Raw genomic sequence first — 18,349 nt, 5'->3', positions numbered from 1 at the left:
ACCTATTTTAAAAGATAATGTAGAATTTTTTAAAAAAAATAATACATTGTCAATTTTGAAATACAACTTAAGAACTTGAGATACTTACATTTTAAGATTTAAATGGCTACCAAATACTTTAGTTACTGGCAACATAGTAACAGTACCCAGACCATACTTGCTCGTAAATATGATTCATAATAGATTTGTATACAAATATAACAAATCAATAAGCTAAAATTTGATTTTAAAAGTTAGCTCTCTGAAAGGGTTTGCAGCCCCAAAGGAGGAACAACAATATGTACCACCCAGTACCCCCAGAGCTCCCAGGGACTCAATCACCAACCAAAGAGTACACACGGAGGGACCCATGGCTCCAACTGCATATGCAACAGAGGATGGCCTTGTCAGATATCACTGAGAGGAGAGAAGATGTGGTTCATTTACACAATGAAATACAATTAAGATATTAAGAACAAGGACATCCTGAGTTTTGCAGGCAAATGGATCTAACAAGAAAATATCCTCCTGAATGAGGTAACTCAGACCCAAAATGATATGCATGGTATGTACTCACTAATAAGTGGATATTAGCCCCAAAATATACAGAGTACCCAAGATACAGTCCACAGAAAGTCCCACTTGGGAGGGAGAAGAAAAAAAAATGTGTGGAGGGACGGAAGTACCTGGTGGGGAAAGGGTATGGTTAGAGGAGAGGGGAACCTGATCTGGTATTGGGTGAGGGAAAAGGACTGAAGTCCTGAGGGCCAGCAGAGAGAATGGAAACAGCCAACCTTGGGAGATAGGAGGTTGGGGGGACCGTCCAGAATGCACCAGAGACCTGGGAGGTGAGAGACTCTTAGGACTCAAAGGGAGGGACCTTGGATGTAATGCCAGACACTAGGGAGAGGGAATTTATAGAGCCCACCTCCAGCAGGAACACAGAGCATCAAGTGAAGGATGGGGTTAGCATCCCACAATCACAACTCTGACCCATAATTGTTCCTGTCAGAAAGAACTACAGGGATGGAAATGGAAAGGAGCCTGAGGAAAAGAAGGTACAGTGACAGGCTCAAAGTGGGATCCAGCTCAAAAGGAGTTCCCAAGGTCTGACACTATTACTGAGGCTATGGAGTGCTCACAAAAAGGGACCTATCATGACTGCACTCCGGAAGGCCCAACAAGCAGCTGAAAGAGTCAGATGAAGATATTTGCACCCAACCAATAGACAGAAGCAGCTGACCCCTGTTGTTGAATTAGAGAAGGCTGAAAAAAGCTGAGAAGGGCAATCCTGTAGGAGGACCAGCAATCTCATTTAAGAGATTGGAGGCCCCAGGGAGTTTAAAGGTCACACGGGGTGGGGGGTGGGGACATCCTCATGGAAACAGGGGTAGGGAGGAGGTAAGGGATTTGGAAGAGTAGGAGGGTGGACTGGAAAGGGGAATAAAATCTGAAGTGTAAAATAAGTAAATAAATAAACTAATAAAGAAAGAAAAAAGAAAAAAAATTATAAAAAGCCATTCAGGGGTCAGTTTTGAACTCTGTTTCCTAACCACTCATAGTTTATGGATCCCAAGTCACCTCTGGTATGCCATTCTTTAATTACTTAGTTACTTAATTTTTACTTATTAATTTTACATTTTGTTTTCTGATCCCTTCCTTGTCACCCCTCCCCTTCTCCTCTGATCAGGTTAAGTACACAAGTACCAAGCCTTTTTGTACTACTGAACTATTCTGAAGCAGGGGGCGGGAACTAACGTTGATGGAGGCAACAGAGCTAATCCTAGGAAGTAACTTATTGATGCTAAACTGGAAATTTATTGATGGACTAAGAAAGGAAAGCCTGAAAGTACCATGAAATGTTAAATAAAATCACCAAGGTTTGTAAGCAACTGGAATCATGCAAGCGTGGGTAACACTCCTAAAGGGGAAAACTTTACCTAACGAGTAAGTATAGAGGCAGTTAAAAGGGGATGCTTAGAGGTCATGTTCAACACTACTATTAACTCACAGTTTAAAATTGTCTAGGGTACACAGTAAACAGGCAAGAACCCTCTGGATTCAGTAAACTATAAGATTCATTTGAGAGGTATTGTGGGATCACACGAAAGGAATTGAATGAAGAGACAGAAATAAATTGTATGATAGAATATATATATATAAGCCAAATAACAATTATTTACAAGTGAATTATCAAAATAGTCTTTAAAATAATTAAAAAGATCTCCTAGACAGCTTGGTAAACTGCAGATTCTGACTCACTGAGTCTGTACAAGGACAGGGTTCTGTTTTTCTCCCTGTCTCCAACAAGTGGGAAACAGTGCTTATGCAGAGACATTGCTTGACATAGGAAGGTTGTAGACAAATGTTATAACTCCTCTGTTTTAAGGGACTTTTATTGCTGGCTACAATTACAAAGCCAAGACAGAAGTCTTAGGAACTTTTGATCTCAGCTCTTTACCTCCCTGCTCATACCTGTGGTGACTTTTAGAGCCTAATTGTAGAACTAACAAGACTTTATTATTTCCATATTTCAGATAAGAGATAGAATTGTATAGTTAAAAATGGACTGATTACTTAAAATTGTTAGTTCTAAATCTCATCTATATAGAATCCTAAATCAAAGCCTTTATTTTTTAGTGTTGAAAAGGAAGAGCTCATTAAATAGTGCATTGAATTTATGTGAGATGATTTTGTAGCCAGGAGAAATATTTACAGTGTATGTTCTGCTTAAGAAGAATTTTCAGCAATAATGCATAAGAAAGAAAAATAACAGATCAAACAGGAAATAAAAGTTGCATATGCTCTTTCATGCTAAGCTTATGAAGCAGAAAAAGATAGCATTTGATTTACAAAATTTAATGTAAAGTCTCAATCAACTTAATTCACACAGTAAAAAGCATTAATTTTAATTCTATAATGTGTAAATATTTTAAGTACTGAATTATTCATTACCCATGAAATTTCTAAGTTTTGATATCATATTAATATACTGTTGTCATAGGCATTCTTATCTACTTTTCTAGCAATTAACCTCTAGTTCTAGTATTGGACAAAATGAAAATCATAAGTAAATCTATTGGATAATTCAGCATAGTCGGAAAAGCTTTTGTGGTTTGATTCTAATATTTAAGCATTCATTCTTAATTAGGAGCACATATCAGTGTCCCCTAGGGAGCTCTTTCAAAAGACAAAAGCCCGCATTTCCATGCCAAGCCTCCAGGATTGAATCTCAGAGACTGGGAGTACAGTCTAATGAAGGTATTTAAAACCAAAACTGATATGCTATGAAGCAAAGGTGGGGGCAACTAAAGTTAGATGGAGGGTACAGAGAAGAGCAAGAGCTATGTATGTCTGATAACCAACTATATCGCTCTTAGCTCCCTTTTCAATTAGAAGGGAAAGGGAATTATATAAAATTATGCTGTTACAAGTCTAAATCTTTTAAGGCTCCTTAAATTGAGGAGAGGAAAAGAAATACAAGAAGAATAAGGTGCAAATTGTTTAGAGGTGGAAAAATAGGAGACAAAGAAACCCTTATCTTTTATGTGACACACTGAATAAATTTTATAATAATCTACTTATAAATTTTCCCAAGTTGTATGAAAATGCAATGAATGGAAAATAAAGTGTGACAAAGGCAGAAAAGCAATGAGCTCCCCACCCCCCGAGTAAAACCCCACAGTTATGAGAAAATGCTCAATGAAATTTAGCATGAGTTATGTATGAAATAAAATAAATTGTTAAACTTTAAACTGAAAATAAGCAAACAGGAGAAATAAATTATTATTTGTGGAACCAAAATGAAGGCTGATAGAACAAAGCAAGATAAACAAAATTTCAGTGAGGGAACACATAACCCTGCATCCTATCCTGGGGTTTCAATCCTTGCAATCTTGACTATTTTGAGGTAGATGAGTCATTGACTAAGTCTACTAATTGATCGAGTGTAAGAATATATAAGACAATGAACCAAGAAATATTTGTCAAACAGGCAGGTGGATTCTTGGGGGACATTTCACAAACTCTTGCTACTTTGTCTCTTTTTTTCTGTACTAGTTAAAATGGTTTCCACAATGAGATTGATACTGAAGCAATGCAGAAAGGGCAAATTTCCAAGGTACAGAATATGTCCTCGGGCAGCAAACAACAGCTCAGCTTGTTTGTGGACTAGGTTTTTCCATCCTAGTCACATACATGCATAAGAAGCTACATAGCACAGTGAGGAAGACTGAAAGATGGCTAAAGCTTCATGCACTTTTGAGGAAAGGCCAAGTGGAAAGTAAGGAATGAAAAGGATAGGGCATGAAAGTCAAGACCAGGGATGCTCAGAATGAGAAAAGTAAGAACTGGGATTATTTATTAATTTCAAGATCAAGTCCTCCCTATGCTTCTGCAACCTGCTCGCTTACCTGTCCTCTCTTCAAGTGTTTAGCTGTATGTGCCAGGGAAAAGGAAGAGATTTCATTCTGCCCTTTCTGTTGGAATGATCTTTTATCTTGACAATAATGTGTCTCCAGACTTTATGTGCCATAGATTCAACTTTTGGAAAAAGGCTTTAAGAGATTTTGCTAGTAATTTGCAAACTAAATCAAACTCTTTGAAATGAACATCAGATTTTTTTAATACCCCTTTTAGCCTCTCCCTTCTTCTGGTCCCATTTTATTTCCATTTCATTAAAAATTTATTATTCTTCATTAATAAAACTAGTGAAAGCACATATATACTTTTAATGAGTTTTTTTCCACAAGAACTAGGACGAGGAGGTAGTCTGTTAGAACTCCCCTTGTAACCTCTCTTTTCCTTGAGATACAAAAGAAACTTGTTCACTGGTGCTGTTTGATATTTGCTCTTCATAATGACTGTTGTTAAAAAGAGAAATTCTTTTTTTTAAATTAGATGGCTACTTTCCCAAAGCAAACATTTTGCTAGTGAACTAAAAAAATATTTACAGTAGCAATGTATTGTGATGAGACATTTACTAATAATGAATTGTAATAAAGTTTTATTTGCATAGGCTTATCTCATTGATAATAATATTAGTATTATCTGTTAACACACACATATACACACACATATGTGTGTGTGTTTGTATGTATGTATATGTATGCTTTTCTTCTTCATTTTTAAACACAAATCCAATGCAAAATGTTACCCAAAGGGATCACATACACACTCCCACACATCTCTTTAACATCTCTCTCTCTCTCTCTCTCTCTCTCTCTCTCTCTCTCTCACACACACACACACACACACACACACATTCATGCTTTTAATGTTTTAAAATAGGGGGTTTAATATTAATTCTGGAATCATATACGTTTAAAATTACACTAGCTCATTTAGTTGTTTAAATGTGGTTTTTGCAGAGTATGTTAGTATTCTATCAACCTCCAAAGTCACATGGACTACTTTGAAGAATACTGTTGTAACATATACAACTTCCTAAAGTAAATTTTTTGTTTTCTAAGTTCACAGAACTTTATTTATTTATTTATTTATTTATTTATTTATTTATTTATTTATTTTTAAGTTTTGCTAGGGTTCTAAACCACTCAAGAACTTCAGAAGCAATTCCTGGGAATACTTTAAAGCTGATTTGGTTTGATATTTGTTCTTTGGTTTTCCTACATTTGCTCTGATTTCTTTTTTATATTCTTTTTTTATTTTTATTTATTTATTTATTTATTGGTTTTTTGGATTTTGGTTTTTTCGAGACAGGGTTTTTCTGTATAGCCCTGGCTGTTCTGGAACTTACTCTGTAGACCAGGCTGGCCTCAAACTCAGAAATCCACCTGCCTCTGCCTCCCAGAGTGCTGGGATTACAGGTATGCGCCACCACCGCCCGGGTTGCTCTGATTTCTTAAGGAAACAAATTAGCCTTTCTCTGCTAAAAAGCATCTCTTATCTGACCAACAGGCTTGTTCCTTTATTAAATGATCTTGGTTATAGAACACACTACTTAGACATACTATTTCAGTACAGGTTAGATATTACTTCTTGGAACATATTCCACATAACAAAAAATATAATGGCTTTTATTACCGAATATTAGAAAGGAAAAATAAGTAATTTAAAAGTCCTCATTTCTTTCTAGAGGTATTATAATTTTTTTAATTAAAATGTTTTATTCTATAGTTATCACTCTTTCTTTTTTTAATTTATTGATATATTTATTTACATTTCAAGTGATTTCCCCTTTTCTGGACCCCCCACTCCCCGAAAGTCCCATCAGTCCCCTTCTCTACCCCTGTTCTCCCACCCACCCCTTCCCACTTCCCTGTTCTGATTTTGCTCTATACTGCTTCACTGAGTCTTTTCAGAACAAGGGGCCACTCCTCCGTTCTTCTTGTACCTCATTTGATGTGTGGATTATGTTTTGGGTATTCCAGTTTTCTAGGTTAATATCCACTTATCAGTGAGTGCATACCATGATTGATCTTTTGAGACTGGGTTACCTCACTTAGTATGATCTTCTCCAGCTCCATCCATTTGCCTAAGAATTTCATGAATTCATTGTTTCTAATGGCTGAATAATACTCCATTGTGTAAATACACCACATTTTTACATTTCTAGCTACATAAGTATTTATTTAATAAAAAACATTTGGTATTTGGAGCATAGATCAGGATGCAGTATATATATATGCATTTATGGAGATGACAACATAATCATTTTAAATAAAGGCAATGAGAAAATAGAATGGAATATGGAATAGAAATGTTCGATGAAAATATATAGTTCACTGTTTAATTCACAGGAGCTCTCAAATAAAATTATTGAATTGTGTGTGTGTGTGTGTGTGCGCGCGCGTGCACGTGTGTGTATGCAAACACATGAGGATGAGTGAGCTCAGGTGCACATGCAAAAGAGCCTGTGTGAAGGTCAAAGGACAATTTTCAGAACTTGGTAATCTCCTTTTACAATGTGGATTTTGAGTATAGAACTTTGGTAGTCAGGCACCCCAGCAAGCACTGTTAACCTAGTGGGCTGTCTCACTGACTGGTCATAGTTTATTGATTATGAAAGCCAGGGTATTATATTGTATATATATATACATATATGTATATACATATACATACATATATGTAATAATAACTAGTAAAGTAAGAGAAGACATAAATTTGAAAGAGATGGGGGAGTATGAGAGGAATTATAAAGAGAAAAATGAAAGACGAAAAAGATGTAATTATGTTTTCATTTAAAATTAAAATGCATATCTTTAAAAGAAATCTTAACCTAAATTTATTTTGGGAATGCTTGATTATTTTCATGGGAAATGTTGCATAGTAAACTTACGGGAGAAAATTTGCAATTATGCCTCTTGCTACTGTGTTTTATTGATAGTTTGTGGAATAGACATTTATTGACATTAAACTGGGCATAATGTATAATGTTGAGAAGCACTAGGATAATTGATCATTCATTATATTTTTTGTAAGAGGAGATATTTGGAGCCAGTTACTATATAGTCCTAACTGGCTCCAGACTTAAGATATTTTTTCCAGCACAGCTTGCTCTGGTGGCATGGAGCTTAGGTTCCAGTCCTGAGGCCTCTGGTGGGAGCCCTCGGATCTCTCCACTTCCAGATCCAGATCAGCCTGGGCAGCAACGCCACATCTCCAGGTCCTGCAAGAGGCAAGAGGGGCTTCCGGGAGGCCGGCTGGGAGGAGTCAGTGTGCTCTGTTGAATCCAGCAGGCCCCAGCAGGAGCCTTCAGGTGTCTGCTTCGGGATCTGAATGGCCTGGGCAACAGCACGCGGTCTCCAGGCAGTGCAGGAGGTATGCTGTGCACCAGAGGCCGCCTGGGAAGAGGCAGTTTGCACTGGTGAGTCCAGCATTGACAAGACCAACTAACACCAGTGAGAACTAGATGGCAAAAAGCAAATGCAGGAACGTCAATAACAGAAATCAAGGCAATATGGCAACATCTGAACCCAATTCTCCTTTAACAGCATGCCCTGGATACCCCATCACACCAGTAAAACAAGATTTGTATTTAAAATCACTGGTCATGATGCTGGTACAGGAACACCTGAAAGACATACTTAAAGAAATTCAGGAGAAAATGGATCAAAAGTTAGAAGCCCTTGCAAGGGAAACACAAAAATCATTGAAAGAAATTCAGGAGAATACAAAAGCCAATAATGAGGAAATGCAAAAAAACACTTAAAGAAATACAGGAGAACTTTGGTCAACAGGCTGAGGTCATGAAAGAGGAAACACAAAAATCTCTTAAAGAATTACAGGAAAGCAAAAACAAGCAAGTGAAGGAGCTAAGCAAAACCATCCAGGATCTAAAATCAGAAGTAGAAACAACTAAGAAAACTCAAAGGGAGACAACTTTGGAGATAGAAAGCCTTGGGAAGAAATGAGGGGACATAGATGTAAATATCAACAACAGAATACAAGAGATAGAAGAAAGAATCTCAGATGCTGAAGATACCATAGAAACCATGGATTCAACAGTTAATGAAAATGCAAAATGCAAAAAGCTTCTAACGCAAAATATCCAGGAAATCCAGGACACAATGAGAAGACCAAACCTAAGGATTATAGGCATAGATAAGAGTGAAGACTTACAACTTAAAGGGCCAGCAAATATCTTCAATAAGATTATGAAAGAAAACTTCCCTAACCTAAAGAGAGAGATGCCCATGAATATACAAGAAGCCGACAGAACTCCAAACAGACTGGACCAGAACAGAAATAACTCCCGTCACATAATAATCAAAACACCAAATGTACTAACCAAAGAAAGAATATTAAAGACAGTAAGAGAGAAAGGCCAAGTAACATATAAAGGAAGACCTATCAGAATCACAGCAGACTTTTCACCTGAGACTATGAAGGCTAGAAGATCCTGGGCAGATCTCATGCAGACTCTAAGAGAACACTAATGCCAGCCAAAACTACTATACCCAGCAAAACTCTCAATCACCATAGATGGAGAAACTAAGATATTCCATGACAAAACCAAGTTTACCCAATATCTATCCACAAACCCAGCCCTACAAAGGATAATAGGAGGAAAACACCAATACAAGGAGGGATACTTCACCCTGGAAAAAGCAAGATAGTAAACTTTCATCAAACCCAAAAGAAGTTAACCAATCAAATTTAAAAAATAACATCAAAAATGACAGGAAGTAACAATCACTATTCCTTAATATCTCTTAACATCAATGGACTCAATGCCCCAATAAAAAGACATAGACTAACCGACTGGATACGTAAACAGGACCCTACATTTTTCTGCTTACAGGAAACACACCTCAGGGTCAAAGACAAACACTACCTTAGAGTAAAAGGCTGGAAGACAATTTTACAAGCAAATAGTCTCAGGAAACAAGCTGGGGTAGCCATTCTAATATCAGATAAAACTGACTTTCAACCCAAAGTCATCAAAAGAGACTCTGAGGGACATTTCTTGCTGGTCAAAGGAAAAATACAACAAGAAGAACTCTCAATCCTGAACATCTATGGTCCAAATGCAAGGGCACCCTCATTCATAAAAGAAACTTTATTAAAGCTCAAAGCACACATTGTACCTAACACAATAGTTGTGGGTGACTTCAACACTACACTTTCCTCAATGGACCGATCAGGAAAACAGAAACTAAGCAGGGACACAATGAAACTAATTGAAGCTTTGGACCAATTAGATTTAACAGATATATATAGAACATTCTATCCTAAAGCAAAGAATATACCTTTTTCTCAGCACCTCATGGTACCTTCTCCAAAATCAACCATATAATTGGTCACAAGACAGACCTCAACAAATATAAGAAGATCGAACTAATCTCATGACTCCTATCAGATCACTATGGAGTAAAAGTGGTCTTCAATAGCAACAAAAACAACAAAAACCCCACATACACGTGGAAACTGAACAATATTCTACTCAATGATACCTTAGTCAAGGAAGAAATAAAGAAAGAAATTAAAGACTTTTTAGAACATAATGAAAATGAAGACACAACATACCCAAATCTATGGGACACAATGAAAGCAGTGCTAAGAGGAAAACTCATAGCCCTGAGTGCCTCCAAAAAGAAAATGGAGAGAGCATACACCAACAGCTTAATGACACACCTGAAAGCCCTGGAACAAAAAGAAGCTGTTTCACCCAGGAGGAGTATCAAACTCAGGGCCGAAATCAATCAAGTAGAAACAAAGAGAACCATACAAAGAATCAACAAATCCAGGAGCTGGTTCTTTGAGAAAATCAACAAGATAGATAAACCCATAGCCAGACTAACCAAAGGGCACAGAGACAGTATCCAGATTAACAAATTTAGAAATGAAAAGGGAGATATAACAACAGAAGCTGAGGAAATTCAAAAAATCTTTAGATCCTACTACAAAAGCCTATACTCAACACAACTGGCAAATCTGGAGGAAATGGACAGTTTCCTAGACAGATATCCGACACCAAAACTAAATCAGGATCAAATAGATCAACTAAATAGTCCCATAACACCCGAAGAAATAAAAAGGGTCATAGAAAGTCTCCCAACCAAAAAAAGCACGGGACCAGATGGCTTCAGTGCAGAGTTTGATCAGACCTTCATAGAAGACCTAACACCAATACTCTTCAAACTATTCCACAAATTAGAAACAGAAGGAACTCTACCCAACTTGTTCTATGAAGCCAGAATTACACTGATACCAAAACCACACAAAGATCCAACAAAGAAAGAGAACTTCAGGCCAATTTATCTTATGAATATTGATGCAAAAATACTTAATAAAATTCTTGCCAACCGAATGCAAGAACACATAAAAACGATCATCCACCATGATCAAGTAGGCTTCATCCCAAGGATGCAGGGATGGCTCAATATTAGGAAATCTATCAATGCTATCAATTACATAAACAAACTCAAAGAAAAAAACCATATGATCATCTCATTATATGCAGAAAAAGCATTTGACAAAATCCAGCATCCTTTCATGCTAAAAGTCTTGGAAAGAACAGGCATTCAAGGTCCATACCTAAACATCGTTAAAGCAATATACAGCAAACCGGTAGCTAACATCAAACTAAATGGAGAGAAACTTGAAGCAATCCCACTAAAATCAGGGACTAGACAAGGCTGTCTTCTCTCTCCAAATCTTTTCAATATAATACTTGAACTTCTAGCTAGAGCAATTAGACAACATAAGGAGGTCAAGGGGATACAAATTGGAAAGGAAGAAGTCAAACTATCACTATTTGCAGATGACATGATAGTCTACTTAAGTGACTCGAAAACCTCCACCAGAGAACTCCTACAGCTGATAAACAACTTCAGCAAAGTGGCAGGTTATAAAATCAACTCAAGCAAATCAGTTGCCTTCCTATACTCAAAGGATAAGCAGGCTGAGAAAGAAGTTAGGGAAATGACACCCTTCACAATAGCCACAAACAATATAAAGTATCTTGGTGTGACTCTAACCAAACAAGTGAAAGATCTATATGACAAGAACTTCAGGTCTCTGAAGAAGGAAATCAAAGAAGACCTCAGAAAATGAAAAAATCTGCCATGCTCATGGATCGGCAGGATTAATATAGCTAAAATGGCCATCTTGCCAAAAGCAATATACAGATTCAATGCAATCCCCATCAAAATCCCAACTCAGTTCTTCACAGAGTTAGAAAAAGCAATTCTCAAATTCATCTGGAATAACAAAAAACCCAGGATAGCTAAAACTATTCTCTACAACAAAAGAAATTCTGGGGGAATCAGTATCCCTGACTTCAAGCAATACTACAGAGCAATAGTGTTAAAAACTGCATGGTATTGACACAGTGACAGACAAGTGGACCAATAGAATAGAATTGAAGATCCAGAAATGAACCCACACACATATGGTCATTTGATATTCGACAAAGGAGCCAAAAACATCCAGTGGAAAAAAGATAGCCTTTTCAACATATGGTGCTGGATCAATTGGAGGTCAGCAAGCAGAAGAATGTGAATTGATCCATTCTTATCTCCATGTACTAAACTTCACTCCAAGTGGATCAAGGACCTCCATGTAAAACCAGACACACTGAAACTAATAGAAAAGAAACTGGGGAAGACCCATGAGGACATGGGCATGGGGGGGGGGGGGAGTTTAAGGAACAGATCACCAATAGCTTATGCCCTAAGATAAAGAATTGACAAATGGGACCTCATAAAATTACAAAGTTTCTGTAAGTCAAAGGACACTGTTAAAAGGACAAAATGGCAACCATCAAATTGGGAAAGGATATTCACCAACCCTACATCTGATAGAGGGCTAATATCCAATATATACAAAGAACACAAGAAGTTAGAGCCCAGAGAACCAAATAACCCCAGTAAAAAATGGGGTACAGATCTAAACAAAGAATTCTCACCTGAAGAAATTCGGATGGCTGAGAGGCACAATAAGAAGTGCTCAACATCATTAGTCATTAGGGAAATGCAGATCAAAACAACCCTGAGATTTCACCTTACACCAGTCAGAATGGCTAAGGTCAAAAACTCAGGAGACAGCAGGTGTTGGCGAGGATGTGGAGAAAGAGGAACACTCCTCCACTGCTGGTGGGGCTGTAAGATGGTACAACCACTTTGGAAATCAGTCTGGAGGTTCCTCATAAAACTGGACATGACACTTCTGGAGGACCCTGCTATACCTCTCCTGGGCATATACCCAAAGTATTCCCAGGCATGCAATAAACACACATGCTCCATTATGTTCATAGCAGCCTTATTTATAATAGCCAGAAGCTGGAAAGAACCCAGATGCCCCTTAAAGGAGGAATGGATACAGAAAATGTGGTATATTTACACAATGGAATACTACTCAGCAATTAGAAACAATGAATTCACAAAATTTTTAGGCAAATGGTTTGATCTGGAAAATATCATTCTAAGTGAGGTAACCCAGTCACAAAAGAATACACATGGAATGCAATCTCTGATAAGTGGATATTAATTAGCCCAGAAGCAATGAATACCCAAGGCACAAATCGCATAACAAATGACTCCCATGAAGAAGTATGGAGAGGGTCCTGATCCTGGAAATGATTGATCTAGCATTGGAAGGGAATATAAGGACAGATAAAAAGGAGGGAGGTGATTGGAGAAGGGATGGAGAGAAGAAGGTTTATGGGACATATGGGGAGGGGGGATCCGGGAAAGGGGAAATCATTTGGAATGTAAACAAAGAATATAGAAAATAAAAATATTTTAAAAAACGATACTTTTTCTAGCCCCAGATACCTGATTCCTGGCATACATTACCACCTCCATCACTATTCCACTCAAATGTGCAAATATTATTTTCATAATCCTGATTATTTTTCCTACCACAAATTTCACTCAGAAAACTAGTAATGAACATTAATCAAAATAATCTTCTGGTAATAAGCTTGGGTGAAGCTCAGTGGCAGAAGAATTGGCTACCATGTGAAAATCCCTGAATTTAATCACTAGTATGAAACAGTAACAATGGAGATGGGTGGACAAAGGGGAGAAGGAAAAGAGGAATGGAGTTAGGAGGAGGAGAAAAGAAGGAAAGTAGGGGATGCAGAGGGAGGAGAGGAGAGCACAGGAGAGGAGAGGAAAAGAGAAGAGAGGAGAGGAAAAGAGGAGAGGAGAGGAGAGGGGACGGAAGGAAAGGGGAGGAGAGGGGAGAGGAGAAGAGGAGACAAGAGAAGAGAAGAGAAAAGTTGTCCCTTAAACTCTCTACTGTTTTATTTAATAGGAATTCTATGTGCTATTATAATGGTATCATCTCTAAATAGCTGTACAATGTGGCAACATTTACAAAGCTGGTAAACATTGTATCAAATATGATTCTACATAATAACTACTTAGATAAGATTTGTTTGTACTTGTGAAAGCTATGGTTTTACTTTTAACATCTTGAATATAATGGAGGACAGAGAATAGCATGTCACCCAAGGAGCTTTGTATAATGTTATTCAGTACAAATTGTGGATGATTGTGGATGGTTTTCTTTTTGAAAGCTATATGTATCAGTTACTTGTCTGGGCATGTCTATAATCACATCTCTCTCTCTCTCTCTCTCTCTCTCTCTCTCTCTCTCTCTCTCTCTCTCTGTGTGTGTGTGTGTGTGTGTGTGTGTATGTGTGTGTGTATTTGAGAAAACATGATTAAAACAAAGAAGTTGCAACAACTATTATTATAAATATCTTGAAGACAGTTTTTCTCACTTTTTTTCTCATGCATTATTAAACATGTTTGCTCCATAGAAAATAAACAGACATGATATCACCAGGAATTGTGTTGGTTGCTAATTTATAAGAGGTTCAAAGTAAATTTTGGGAAATTATACTGTACACTCTAACACAAGAAAGAATCATTAAAGTCAGTTGAATTCCTTCAGACCTTTACTTCCTACCACAAATTAGTTATCAAGGAAAGGAGTCGTTTCCCAGGATCATGAGGATGGAAAGAACCATAAATGAGATAGAAAAGGCTTATAAAAGCAATCTGCCTAATATCTATTCATAGATTTTAAGCGTTCAATATAAGTTAGAGGAGTCCCAAGACAAACAACCACTATACATCTAAACACAAATTGGGCATCATAGTGATGTAGAATCTTTTATTTCCCTCTATCCAATTATAAAGCCATTAAACACAAGCTTCTTTTATTAATCAAGTTCTAATACCTTCTGTTAGGTTTCTTAATTTCTAACTCATTATCTGTTGTATGTTTACATTTTTGTGTTTGTAGAATCTAATGAGAAAAGCCAAATATAGCAACAATTGTTGGCTGGGCATATCCTTAACATAAAGCATTAGCACAATGATCGATTCTTTCTCCATTATTAGCATATTCTAAAATGTCAACAGTATATGTGTTTGTGAAACGCATACAAACCAAAGGAATGTATAATGGTAAAAGGATTAAGCACTTAGGAAAATCATTTGGCATAACTCCCTCACCTCAAATTATCCATGTGAATCCCTAAAAATCCAGTGATAATTACAGGGTTGAAAAAACTGGAGCATAGTGGTCTCCCTGTTCAATCTAATTTGTGTAGAGGAAAAGAAAAGAAGCAATTACAGAATGGAAACATGTCCTAGGGTTTTGGCTCTAGCAATGTTTTCCTTCTAATCCACCATTTAGCATTATAAGAATCTTTCCATTTAAGTAACGCCTCAAAAGAAGTAATTTTCAAGACAGTATTAACAGCCCTTCCAAAAATGGTTTCTCTCATTGACTTATTTGAACTGCATGTGAATTTTCTCACTTACCAGTCTAGGAACTACCAAATCATGCATTTGACCCAGGCGCTTGCTTCTCCCCAGGCTACTTTCTGTATTACCGATCCCTTTATAGGTCTTGCATAGTTGATCCCATTTTCACAGTTGTTTTACACACTTGGGCCATTTAGAAATACATCCTCCAAATTGCTTTCTCTCAAATTCTTTTGATATACAATATTGCATGCAATCATCCTAGATTAAACTTCCAGATAGGCAAAACTATTGGCAGGCAAATCTAATGGTAGATTTCCCAATTAAAAGAATGCTTATCATTTAACAAAATTCAATATCCCTTCATTTTAAACTCGAAGTATTAGGAGTTCAAGGCCCATAACTAAACACAGTAAAAGTAATATACAGCAAACCAAATGTAGGGGAAGTTGAAGCAATCCTACTTTATTCAGGGACTAAACAAGGCTGCCCCCCCTCTCTCTATTCAATATAGTACTTGAGGTTCTAGCTAGAGCAATTAGACAATAAAAGCTGGTCAAAGGGATACAAATTGGAAAGGAATAAATCATAATATCACTATTTGTAGATGATATGATCTTACACTAAAGTGACCCCAACTCTACCAGAGAACTCCTACAGCTGATAAACAACTTAAGCAAGTGGCTGGATATAAAATTAACACAAACAAATAAGTATCCTTCCTATACTAAAAAAGAAACAGGCTGAGAACTAAAGTAGGTGAATAACACCCTTCAAAATAGCCACAAACAATATAAAGTATCTTGGTGTGACTCTAACCAAACAAGTGAAAGGTCTGTATGCCAGGAACTTCAAGTCTTTGAAGAAAGAGATCGAAGAAGACCTCAGAAGATGGAAGAACATTCCATGCTCTTGGATTGGCAGGATTAATATAGTAAAACATGGCCATCTTGCCAAAATCAATATACATATTCAATGCAATCCCCATCAAAATCCCAACTCAATTCTTCATAGAGTTAGAAAGAGCAATTCTCAAATTCATCTGTATAAACAAAAAACTCAGGATAGCTAAAACTATTCTCAACAGTAAAAGAACTTCTTGGGGAATCTGTATCCAGGACCTCAAGCAGTACTACAGAACAATTGTGTTAAAAATTGCATGGTATTGGGACAGTGACAGGCAGGTAGATCAATGGAAAAGAATTGAAGACCCAGAAATGTACCAAACACCAATGGTCACATGATCATTGACAAAGGAGCTAAAATGCTCCAGTACAAAAAAAGACAGCATTTTCAATAAATGGGGCTTGTTCAACTGGTGGAAAACATTTAGAAGAATGCAAATTGATCCATTCTTATCTTCCTGTACAAATCTCAAATCCAAGTGGATCAAGTACCTCTATATAAGACCAGATGCATTGAATCTAATAGAAGAGAAAGTGGGAAAAATTCTCAAACACATGGGCACATGGGAAAAATTCTAAGATCAAGAATATGCTATCCCCATAAAAATCCCAACCCAGTTCTTCATAGAGCTAGAAAGAGCAATTCTCAAATTCATCTGGAATAACAAAAAAACCCAGGATAGCTAAAACTATTCTCAACAGTAAAAGAACTTCAGGGGGATTCAGTATCCCAGACTTTAAACTTTACTACAGAGCAATAGCGATAAAAACTGCATGGTATTGGTACAATGTCAGGTAAGCAGATCAATGGAATAGGATTGAAGACCCAGAAATGAACCAACACACCTATGGTCACTTGATCTTTGACAAAGGAGCTGAAAGCATCCAGTGGAAAAAAGATAGTCTTTTCAACAAATGGTGCTGGTTCAATTGGAGGTCAGCATGCAGAAGAATGAGAATTGATCCATTCGTATCTCCTTGTACTAAGCTCAACTCCAAATGGATCAAGGACCTCCACATAAAACCTGACACACAGAAACTAAAAGAAAAGAAACTGGGGAAGTCCCTTGAGGCCATGGGCACAGGGGAAAATAGCTTATGCTCTAAGATCAAGAATTGACAAATGGGACCTCAAAAAGCTACAAAGTTTCTGTAAGGCAAAGGACACTGTCAAAAGGACAAAACGTCAACCAACAGATTGGGAAAGGATCTTCACCAACCCTAAATCCAACAGAGGGCTAATATCCAATATATACAAAAAACTTTAGAAGGTAGAACCCAGAGAACCAAATAACCCCAGTAAAAAATGGGGTATGGAGCTAAACAAAGAATTTTCACATGAAGAACTTCGGAGAGCTGAGAAACACCTTAAGAAATGTTCAACATCATTAATCATTAGGGAAATGCAAATCAAAACAACCCTGAGATTTCACCTCACATCAGTCAGAATGGCTAAGGTCAAAAACTCAGGAGACAGCAGGTGTAGGCAAGGATGTGGAGAAAGAGGAACACTCCTCCACTGCTGGTGGGATTGCAAGATGGTGCAACCACTTTGGAAATCAATCTGGCAGTTCCTCAGAAAACTGGGCATGTCACTTCCTGAGGACCCGGTTATACCACTCCTGGGCATATATCCAGAGGATTCTTCAGCATGCAATAAGGACACATGCTCCACTATGTTCATAGCAGCCCTATTTGTAGTAGCCAGAAGCTGGAAAGAACCTAGGTGTCCTTCAATGGAGGAATGGATGCAAAAAATGAGGTATATATACACAATGGAGTACTATTCAGCCATTAGAAACAATGAATTCATGAAATTCTTAGACAAATGGATGGAGCTGGAGAACATCATATTAAGTGAGGTAACCCAGTCTCAAAAGATCAATCATGGTATGCACTCACTGATAAGTGGATATTAGCCTAGAAACTTTCAATACCCAAGACATAATCCACATATTAAATGATGTCCAAAAAGAATGGAGGAGTGGCCCCTGGTTCTGGAAAGACTCAGTGCAAGAGTATAGGGGAATTCCAGAACAGGGAAGTGGGAAGGGGTGGATGGAGGATCAGGGGGAGGGAAGAGGGCTTATGGTACTCGCAGGGAGTGGGACCCAGAAAAGGTGAAATCATTTGAAATGTAAATGAAAAATATATCAATAAAAAAATTAAAAAAAGAATTAACACCTCATTATGGGACCTCATAAAATTGTGAAGCTTCTGTAACGTAAAAGAAACTGTTAATAGGACAAAACAGCAATCAACAGACTGGGAAAA

At 37.3% G+C, this 18,349-nt stretch overlaps 1 protein-coding gene across 1 annotated transcript in view; it reads right to left on the bottom strand.

Moving 5' to 3' along the window:
- Positions 1–18,349, bottom strand: part of Dmd (dystrophin) — a 1,772,476-nt gene that overhangs the window by 877,250 nt on the left and 876,877 nt on the right. The window lies entirely within an intron of this gene.

Source organism: Apodemus sylvaticus, chromosome X (genome assembly GCF_947179515.1).
Source record: "Apodemus sylvaticus chromosome X, mApoSyl1.1, whole genome shotgun sequence".
In the NCBI taxonomy this organism is placed as follows: Eukaryota; Metazoa; Chordata; class Mammalia; order Rodentia; family Muridae; genus Apodemus; species Apodemus sylvaticus.
This window is presented reverse-complemented; position numbering and strand designations above follow the sequence as displayed.